The 11,084-nt window shown below is 45.5% G+C and overlaps 1 long non-coding RNA gene across 1 annotated transcript in view; it reads left to right on the top strand.

Annotated features, from left to right (window-relative positions):
* The first annotated feature begins 5,443 nt into the window (after positions 1–5,443).
* Positions 5,444–11,084, top strand: part of LOC116654914 — a 60,889-nt gene continuing 55,248 nt past the window's right edge. The window contains exon 1 of the long non-coding RNA XR_006507346.1: positions 5,444–5,739. This is a non-coding gene — a long non-coding RNA (uncharacterized LOC116654914). The remainder of the gene's footprint in view (positions 5,740–11,084) is intronic.

Raw genomic sequence — 11,084 nt, forward strand, 5'->3', positions numbered from 1 at the left:
AAGGCGTATAGGCGTGGTCGTGAACTGAGCCAGATATGATGAAGCTCTGCTATAAAAATATAAAAAAAAAGCCAACGCAATGGAAAGCAGGCAAAAGAAAATGCTTTCTCCACTCCTCCCACTTGTCCGCACCATTCACTCCTTCCGCGCCGCCCCTTATCCTTTTCTTGCTCCCTTATCCTGCCGCTGTGATCCAAGTCGTGGTGCTGCTTTTTTTGAAGCTTCATAAAAAATTTCCCAAGCGGAAATGCAATTTAATTAAAAATGTCCTGCTGCTGGCGGAGTCTCTTGCTGTTCGCTGTTCCTTCTGTCTCCTACCCCTCTTTGGAGCTGCAACCTCCTGTCCGCTTCTGTTTTTCTACGAATCCTTTCTCCCCATCCGCCACCCTGGAGCAACTACTCTCGGGCCCAGAGTTGTAGGCAAACATGATGAATTTCTTGCACAGATTTCCCGCCGGACTTTTCCCTTTCCCACGCTTTTCTTCGCTTTTCCGTGGCTGTGTCCCCCTTCCGTCCTGTCGAGGTCCTGTCGAGGCCCACAAAATCGTTTAAGATTAACAGCTAGCGATAAACAGGCGGCAATTAGAAATGCAGCAAAACGAATAGATGGACGGGGTCCACTGACCCTGGGTGCCAGCCCCTAACCCTCGGTTGAGTGAATTACCATACTCAATTAACGTTATGCTTATTATGGCCCAGCTTTAATCCAGTTGGCTCTCTGAATGCACTGGCCGGGATGGGGAGGAAGGGCGCCCTACAAAGACTCTGTTGCGCCACAAAGATGGCATTCAGAGTAGTTCGACCCGGGAGAGCTCCGAGCTCCGGGTCTAAATAATGTCAGTTTTCCATTTATAAGAACCGAACAATGGTCAAATGGTTTCCTGCGGTCGAATCCTTGGCTAATTCCTGTCAAATTTAGGGCAAGTTGGGGTGAAATCCAGATGAACTTATGAAAGGGGATTTATATAACTAAAGCTGTGCTAAAATTACGCATACGCCCCATAGACTAGTCCCCTACAAGGGAAGAGATATGTTCTTCGTGAAGAAGCTCTCTCCTTGTTTAAAGAAGCTCTATCCTTGCAACAAGGACTCAAGTTAAAGGAACCATCAACAAGTGAGGCTAATCTGACAGGCAAACAAGAAGCGCTGATTCGCATTGGGAGAGAAATGCCTTCCATTGGCGGGAGATGGCAAAAACGGAAGAAGGGATGAGCCATGGCCGAAAAAGACAAGACTGCGTGACTAATGATGATGGCCAACAAAACGGGGCAAAATAATAGGGGATGGCGAATCGGGTTAGTAAGTCAGGTCCTGACCTGGCCAAAAGACCTGTTTAGGATGCGATAATCGCAGTAGCTATGGCTGGGGGAGATTAAGAGGCCTGTGTGTAAGAAATTCAAGATGAATTTCAGTCATAAATAAGCATTCTTTTTGGTTGGTTAGTTGGGTGGGGAATATATTATTAATATTCCATATGGCCTGCGTTAATTGCTAATTGAATTAAGGCAGCTGGATGGACTTTTCATACAATTTCCAGACTCTTGCCCTCGATTTTAATTAAATTTAGGCTTTCAGCTGATACACTGGAAATAAGTCTTTTATTTAAATAGTAGAATAGTAAAATCTGTAGAAAGATTAGAAGGTTTTGCTTTCTTAAATTATGTTTATAAAGTCTCATAAGTATCAGAATACTTATACTTACTTTTCCAATATTTTAAAGTATTTCTCAGTGATTTTATTGAAGCTCTTGTGTGCTTCGCGAAGGATATGGCACTCATTACGCGGCTGTATCGTGTAAATGAGCCCTGGATCCCCTCCTCCTCCTCCTTCCCTCTCGAATTTTCAGCTTTTCCGCGTTCCTGCCACCTCCAGCCGCCGCAAGCGCACTTTTGTTGATTACGCAACACCAACAAAAATCAGCCAGAGAAGGCGAACTGGCGGCACTGGAGAGAGGCAATTCGCAAATCCTCCGTCCATGCACCATGAAAGGATGCAAGGCATCCACTTTATTGAACTTAATTGCATGCAATAAACCCAGCGCGGGGGTTCGAGGCATTCAGACTCCAGACTATAGAGATGAGATCGTGAATCGGCGGGAGTAATACATTGACTATTTAAGTTTCATTTTTGGAGTATACTTTATTCTATCCATTTTAGAGTGAGAGGTTAAGTTTCATATAATTTTATCCACCATTGATGTCAGATCCTTTTCCATTATTCCATGGCTGAATGGATTGCCATTGTATTGCAAAGTATTGGAACAATCAAGCGAAACCCATAAATTTATGTGAAAATCATATCAGGAGTCGGGGATTCAACGAGAATGAGGCGCTGGAGACAGGCCGAATGTCAAAGGGAAATGAGGAAAACAACATTAAGTTGGAGGCCTTTATGGATATGGGAAGCTTCAATGCAATTTCCGTAATATGCGCGTGAATTCGGAGGGGCGGAGCTGGACCTGGGATGGCAGTGGGATGCAAGCGGCAGCACATGAATTTAATTACCAAGCGGCAAGAAGGCGTCTGCCAGCGATGGCTGCTCTGTCCGGGCATCTGTCCGGGGTGTCCTGTCGTGTTCGTGTTGTTGTCACTCTTGGCTGCAATGTTAATCAACTTCATTACCACAAATTGCTATTAGCATATGTTAGTGCGCCTCCGAGGATGCCACTCGAAGCGCAGGAGAAAGTAGGAGAGTACACTGTTAATGCCAGGATGGAACATGATATTAACTAGAGGTCCTTTGGCGGCAGTCGCAGGACTAACTGCTTCTCTCAGTGCCTCATGTGAGGGCCCCCACACTTGCAGATGCTGCGATAAATGCACTTGTCTTGGTTATCAAGGCGGCGGCACAGCAAACAACATCAAATGATGCAATTACTGCGATGCAGGACGCACGGATGCGGGGCAGGGTGCCCTCTGTGTTGTTGTTGTGGTGGCAGAGGAGGAGGGCGTGGCCATTGCAAGTCACGCGCTGGCTCATTGCCTCGAATTAGCGCCAACTTCGGGCGCACAAAATCGAAATCGACCGCCGCTAATATAATTAAAAAGCCATTAAGCTCAAACAGACAACCTTGAAAGGCAAGAGGCGGTGGGTGGTGGGTGGTGTTGGTCCTGGTCTGTCTTTTATACCCTAACCGAAAGCATCAATCACGGATTGAAAGTTATTACTAATTGTTTAATAGGAAATCTCTTAAAAGGAAGTATAAAAATTTGAAATATTTCTGGCTTTAAAAGTGGATTAAAAAAAGGTATCCACTTTTGAGATTTTTTCCGCCAACAGCTATTGAAAGATTTTTGTTTGGAGGGTAGTATTTTTTATGCCATCGCCATAAATTATAAGTCATCGGACTCTGGTCTGAAAATGGGTCCGCCGACGAGTGCGAGTGATGCGAGGATAAGGATGAATAAAGGCGAAGGACTGCGGATGTGGACGCACATTAATATCCCCAACATGACTGTGACTTTGAGTGAATGCTTCAAATTAAAAAGAAATTTACCATTTACCGCAGCCAGGACGAAGGCAGGACGGGCACAATGGCTGGACGGGTGGACGGCTGTACGGCAGATGAGGGATTAAGGGAAGCCAGCCAGGAGCAGACCGTTCCGAGAAGCGTATACGTAATGTATCAAAAGTCGATCGCGTGGCCGTGTAAAGTCCCCGGGTCCTTGAAGGACCATCGCCACACAGGAACGGCAACAACAATATGATTACAGCCAACTAATGACGCTGTCTAAAATGATTTATCTCGTTATGGCCAAAAGAGGGTGGCCAGGAGATGGCTGGCTTCAGCAAAAGTCACATAAAAATGGAAGCAAATTCCAGTGCCGAGCAGCGGCCATAACTCAAACGTGTTTATGATGTACACAGGACATGCGTACGTCTGAAGGTCTTGAGCAGCCTCGTGTCCGACATAAGCTCCGCCGGAATTGCGACACAAATTCGCAACAAGGGGGCGGGACTGAGCTGGGTGTGGGGGTAAGAACATCAGGATAATCCAGAGGCGATGGTGAACTATGAGTGGAGTGCCCTACAATATGGTGAAATATTTTGCAGTACAGTAATGAGTCCTGTCATTTAATGTGAAGCCTATACGATGCACGCATGAAGTATTTAAGTTCTGGTAGACTATGCCAAGGATATTTCTCAGTGTAATTGCTAAGCTAGTTTCCTAAAGATGTGTATTTGTTGTGCTCAAATCCAAGATACAACCATCTATGCTGTATAAGTCGTGCATACGTAGATGGCAGATGCCATTTGAATGTGGCATTGGCTCAGGCTTTGGCCGGGTCTGAGACGGAGTCTGATTGTGGGTCCTGCCTCTGGGGGTGGCAGCAACATCTGCTACTAATGGATAGTAGCAGAAACAAATGGACAACGCACAGATTCGCCTACACAAGGATCTACACAGGACGCTCGACGACAGCTCGTGCAAACATCTTTGTAGATTTTATTTCTAAATCTCATTATCAAATGGTGTCCCTTTGATGGGACGAGGGTGGAGGTGCACATGCGTGTACTCTGTGTTTCTATGATTCTATGTGTGTGTGTTTGTATATAAATGCAATAAACTAAATGTGCTCTACAGCTTCTCCAGGACACTGGGCCGGACTAAGTTTTCGTCGTTGTTTCGGGGGTGTATCCGAGTATCGGGCCATCAATTTAAGCGGATATCAGCTGTTGGAAATGCTTTTATAATCGGGGAAAAAGTACAAAGATACAAACTGTCAAGCCGGTTTACGAGCTCCGCTTTTATAGCTTGAGAAATCAATTTCAAAGTGCATATACACCTCATAGAACTGTTGGAGAAAGTCCTTTCGGAATCCTTTTCGGATAAGTTCTTAATCAATTGGCTCGTTTGCTACCCATTAGTGCTCGTGTTTGGCGCGAATTACTGGAACAGCCATTAGCCATAAGCAATTTTTGCCGCAAACACCACAACCGAAACTGAGAAATTGTTTTAAAAACACACGACAGAAACTTAATTGCTCTTGAAATGACTACATTCGACTTTTGTAATTAGCAGACCGTCGCTGGGCAGACCGGGCCACTTTCCTCCACTCCACTCCACTCCTGCACACATTTCTCTACTTTCCCCCGTGCCGAGGAGGAATAAATATTAATTTGCCATGGACCTGCTCTTGCGATTTTCACTTCTCCACCGCCCCCCACTGCCAATACTGCACGAAATTTATGTGCAACGTACAACAAATTTTCACTTATTGCCACAAGGGGCAGCGGTGCAGTGCGGTGGAGAACGGAATGTGTCGTGGCACGGACTTGGAGCCACCCGGAGGATTGGGGGCTAAACGTAGTTTGTAGTTTCTTCTTGTTGTTGTTTGTCCGGGGCTGCTGCTCCGTGACAAGAACCCGCGCGAATGCAATAAATTCTGTATTTAATTTTTCTTTTTTTAATTTCTGCTTTCATTTGCCAGCCTCGGAGTCTTGGAGTCCTCTTTTGGCAGGACGCCAGCTCCAACGGAGGGTGTCTGGTGCTTCCGGTCGGCGGAGTTCGCGGAGTCCGAGGAGTCCGCGCCCGGGTGCTATCGTTTTTAATGGTGCACGTCCAATTTGATTACAACTGTCATCTGTTTTGGGCCCCGCTGCTGCTGGGGTGGCCAGTAATTGGCCAAAAAAAGCAAAACACCATTTGGGCCACTGTCTAATGAAGTAATTTCAATTAGCGGTCGTCGAGGCTGGCGGAGAGAAGCTCCAGCCAGTTGCACAAGAAGGCGTCGCAAAGTGAGTAGAAAACAAATTTTTAATCGATATCAGATACAAGAACTTGACGCCCTGAAAACATAAATCTATCTCGACCATTTTATAGACATAAAATAATAGGATTTCCACTCGGCTTTTTGTGTTTATTAATTAGGCCATGTGTCAGTTGACATAAAATGGCAATTGCTTCTTTTGTGCATATCTGCTTTTGTGATTTCTACGCCAATCACAGTCACGGTGGTGACCCCCATCAAAGTGGACTTCTTTTACTGACAGCTGTGGGTCCTTTTTCCTTTGACAAGAACTCACATGAGTGCTATTTGTACGAAATTCTAATTTTTAAACTCTCTCTTTGGCAAACAGACCGCAGAATAACTCGTTTGTCGGCGCTTGGTTATGGGGAGGAGGTGCCTCCAGTGGCTAATTTATGCCTCCAGTGGCAGCACCCACTCTGCCACTTATCCCTGTTATAAACAGACGAATGCATTGAGCTTTTATCTTCTTGACTTCAATGGCCAGCCGGACCTCAGTGGGCAGCGGGAAAGCCAGAAAGCCAGAAAGCCGAAAAAAAGCAGCCAGAAGCGAAAATTTGCTTTTATCACGCAAACAGCAGCCATGCCAGCTGCTCGAGGAGCAACAGTTTAGGCGTGTTTGTTGGAAAATATTTAGAAGTTGGCCAAATGAAAAGCGGTGTCTTGAGCGGAAGGCGGGCCGGAAGACAAAGCGCAGTCAACTTTATTAAGGAGGGATAAACGGAAAAGTCGGGAGATCGACTGCAGAAATGAGCAAGAAGAACTGAGACACTAGAAGCGGACAGAAGAAACCGCTTGAAGAGTGGATGAAAAGTTTACATTGCAGATTTAAGCGTCTTAGCGAGTAAAGAGATTAAAATTTCCGCCATTTTCCACATGGAGAATGGATTTTTAATTAAGAGATAACGTATTTTTTTAAGGCTTAAGAAAATATTAAAGTTTGCTTAAGTCTCTGAAGCTGATCAGGTTTCTTACTCCAAAATATTAACTTAAAACCTAAAATTATTTGAAATCTGGAATGGAAGACTCTTATTTCGGGCAGTGTCGCTGCTCACTGAGTTCTGTGAGACTGCAATCGAGGTAAAAGTTTTGTCGCTGGCTTTAAAACATTTTCTCGAAAAGTACTTGGGAACATATTTGCTATCAGTTGGCGTCCAGTTGCTGGCACAGAGCCCCTCCGCTTCCGCCGTCCTGTTTGCTTGGCTCTATTTGAGTGGCTCTGTTTGTCGGTTTGTTGCCACTTTCGGCAAGTTTCTTCAGTCATTTTTCAGCCGCATCATGTCATGGCTATAATTTTGCGCCGCCAGCCGCACAATGGGACACGTTTCAGAACCAGAGATGCTCTGACAGGGAGCCCTGATGTTATACAAATAGAACAAATGAGATTCGAATTGGCTGGTGGCAGAGTGGCGTGTAAATGGAATGTACTTGTTCACGAATTTATTTGGAACACATCCATCTGGCATCCATTCCGTGTCCTGCCAGTCCCAACCCTCGGCTCGCTCGATCTTCCTGTTTAACAAAGTCAAACAATTTCATGCAATTAAAACCGTTTTTCATTAAAAATGCAAATTTCAAATGCAAAATGAACTCGAGTCACGTCAAGCATCAGCATTCTCCCACACACTCTGTGAAGGACCCTGCCCCCGCATCCACTTGCCGCCATCTCTTGAGCCCGAGTGTTTGTACTCATGCAAGTTGGCTGGGTTTCTGGGCCCAGGTACTTAACTTGATGTCACCAAACAAAAGCACTTTGTTTCAACATGTGCCCGACACTCCGAGCCACCACCCTGGGCGACCCTCCCCATCTTGCCCGGGCGAGATGGCGGTTGCAGTGCAGCGTGCTTAAAAGTCGCTTGTCTTGTAAACAATCCTAAAAAATAACAATATGACGTAGGAACAGGGAGTGTGTGTGTGTGGGTGGTCTGTCAGACTCGCACTCCAATCTCCCACTCCTAGCTGACGATTAAATTTGCAACCTTCGTCCTGACTTCCTTTTAACTTGCACTGAAAGAAATAATAATCCCTGAAACAAATCAACTGATGGCGATAATGGGATTATTGCAATCTTAAATACAACCAGCACCCAGCAATTGTTCTCTCTGCACATATCCACATCTCCGTTTTCCGGTCTTTAGATAATTGTCTCAGTTCTTCGGCCGAAATGGGAGTAAAAGTCCTTTTGTTTTGGCCTTTTGTTTATGCCCTTTCCCGATTTCCACACTACCCAGCCTCTCCTGCGTCTGACAGTTTGATGCTTTCGGGCTGATTGTCTTCCTTTATTGTAGTTCGCTAATGTCGTATATCCACCTCCTGTTGTTCTCCCGCCTCGCACATCCTCGCTCCCTGGATGCTGATACACTTGACAATAACACCACAGAAATGTCCTGCGGCAGGGGGCGGTAAGCCGACCAGTTGCCGAGTGCGTTGTTTTTACTCATCCTTCGAAATATTAAAAAAGCGTTGATGCAAAATTATACGACAATAAAGCATGATTCATTAAAGGCATCTATAAAATCGGAATTTATTTGACAAACATATAGACATTCCCGTGAGGCATTTAAGTCCTCCCATACATTCCACCAGTTTCAAAGGAGTCTCCCCAGGAAAGTGACCAAAAAATCTGAAAATATTTAGCCTGATGTAGATTCATATCTAGAATCGATCTAAATATCTTTTAAGATATTCCACTTAAGAATGGAATAAAAGTGACTAAGATATAGACATCCCCATGTGGCATATGTATCCCTCTGATACATTACATATGAATATCGAGGTACCACCTTTAGTTTTAGTTTGATTCGTTATGTCTTTGGGGCTTGCCTTTTCCCAGTAGCCTTTTTTGCTACTGTGTCTGAATGGTGTCTAGCGTCTTTAAGAATTGTATCTTGTGTTCAAAGTGGCTTATAAATGGCTGACAGTGGTATGTGGATGCCTGGCTTTCGTCAGTCCGTCTCCTTTTTCCCTTCACTCCATGCCGTGTTGGTGCTTAACTTGTTCCTTGGCCAGGATCTCAGTTGTGTGTAGTCAGTAAGCCGGAGGTTGCCCAATTCCGGGCTCTTATAAGTGGCCAGCTTGAGCTGAAAAGTTCACCTGCTCACGCTTCATTGGAAAGCGTTTAGAAAAGTTTTCCAACGCGCTAACTTTAATAAACGCCTCATCGCAATGGCGACAGATGAGGCGACAGGGAACAAGGATGCGTTGTGAATTTAATTTTCAACTTGTCTGACATTCCGTAATTGAAAGCACAGACACTGACACTTGACACAAACACCCGGAATAGTCGATCGAGGCGTTCTGTTCTGGCCGAGCGAGGCTGGCGTTCCGAATGGCGCATTACTAATACGCAGTGTGTGACAACCGCAAGAGACAATTTGGCAGCTGCCAAAGGGTTGGTACCCACACGTTCGCCGGGCAGAAGGTGGGAATGTGGGTGGAGTGTGTGGTGGTCGAGGCTGTTGCATAGCGAGGGTTGCTGCCGTTGCAATTCAAAATTCTGCAGTGCCAGAGGCACAGAGCCAACAACAACAGCATCGCAGAAACAGGCATAAAATCACGGACTCTCGAGCGGAAGATGAGATGCGTGAGAATATCTTTCAGATACCCATATGAGAAGTTCATATATTCATAAGTTTATATTACTTTCCAAAGATTTAACTTGATATTTAACTTATCTATTTTATTTAATACGAATTAACTTTACCTATACCTATTTGTATCTGCCCTAGTTGGAGGCGATTCACGCTGCCATCTCTTCGGCAGATCCCGAAACATCGCACAGGCAATGTGGCTATTTCGAAAAACCGAAAATCGTGAACACAGGCAGGAAGGGAGGAATGTGGGCCAGCTGTCCGGGGCAGGAAGTGGGAGGAGCGGACTGCAGACCTTGTCGACTGCCAGCGGTGGGGGCGGTGGCAAGGGCGAAAGCCATGAGGACACTACGGGGCGGCCTGCCCCGGCCTGGTCGTCCTTCCGTCCGTTCTTTGGCCCAATGCTCGAGTGGCCGCAGGGCAATTGGATATAATTTCTAATTACACGCTTGGACGGACTTTTTACTGTCAGCTTAGTTTACTGATGTCTCTATATTTTGTGCTCCTTGTGGGCCGCTTCCTTGTGTGCCACCTGTACGTATCCTACGTGGATGTACGTGTTGCACATGTGTGCCATGTCTGTCTGTCTCTCTGTCTGTCTGCTGTGTAATTTGGTGAATGAACAAGTGTAATTTGGCATTTTGATTTTTAATTGTTTCTACATACAGCTGTCGGGCATGGAAAAATATTGTCTGCAATACAAAAACTTTGTCGGTTGCTTAATTAAGATGGTCTGTTTGCAAAGTGGCAATTGCGATCTGCAATTTGCAATTGGTAGGGTAATGCCAACAAAACATATAGCACGGATGAAATTTGCATATTATTACTACGACCAGTACGACCTACAGTGTGTTGCGTCTTCAACACACTGTAGCCTGTGAGCCATAAATTGCTGCTGCAGTTGCAATTCTCGTTTCTCGCTTCTCGCTCTCTGCCGGCGATATCAACACTTGAACACGCGCCAGAAACGCGGCACAAAAAGCGCCCGAAATTATGCAACAGATTCTGATTCCGAAATTTGGCTCGCAACTCGCATCGCCCATTGCCCATCTCGCGAGAAGCCAACAACGAACAGCCAGCATGAACTGCGAAGGGGAGTTTATTTTTGCGCAATTACAAAAAGCGGCAGAGAGTAAAAAACTGCACACGCTGACATCGCCAGCTTCAACTGTCAACCCAACCGTTGCAGACATTTTTCAGCCCTGCAAGTGGGAGCCTTTGTGCCGTTGCTGTTGCTGTTGCTGTTCTGTCTGTTGTGTATCTCAGATGTTGCTTCTGCTGTTTCACGCCATTATATTGCAATATGATTATTATGCGAGCGCCAGAGTGTTGACGTTGTCACGTTTTGTTGCATGTCAAGTGCAAGGCGTTCGTTGGCGGCAGAAAGTGTTTGCTTTTTTCCCTTATCCTTTTTTCTTTTTCAGTGGAAGGAGGCTGGCAGAAGTGTTGCACACTTTCGTTAATTAGGCCGCTTCCTTCACTATTCTGCACTCGGATAATGAGCATGATTAAAAAGTTAAACAGCCTTATAGCGGAGCCTTATCCGAAGTTAAAGGCTCTTCTGTGAGAGGAAGTGCTCGATATTTGGTCAAGAGGACCAGAGACCGGAGACCAGAGGCTCCATCCCCCAGACAACCCTCATCAAAAACGGTTTAGAAGCCAAAGTCCGACAAAGTTTTTCCTACTTTTGGCAAATGTGCAAATAACAAATGATTTCGGATCTGCCGTCACCCACTTGTAAATA

This window comes from Drosophila ananassae, chromosome 3R (assembly GCF_017639315.1).
Source record: "Drosophila ananassae strain 14024-0371.13 chromosome 3R, ASM1763931v2, whole genome shotgun sequence".
In the NCBI taxonomy this organism is placed as follows: Eukaryota; Metazoa; Arthropoda; class Insecta; order Diptera; family Drosophilidae; genus Drosophila; species Drosophila ananassae.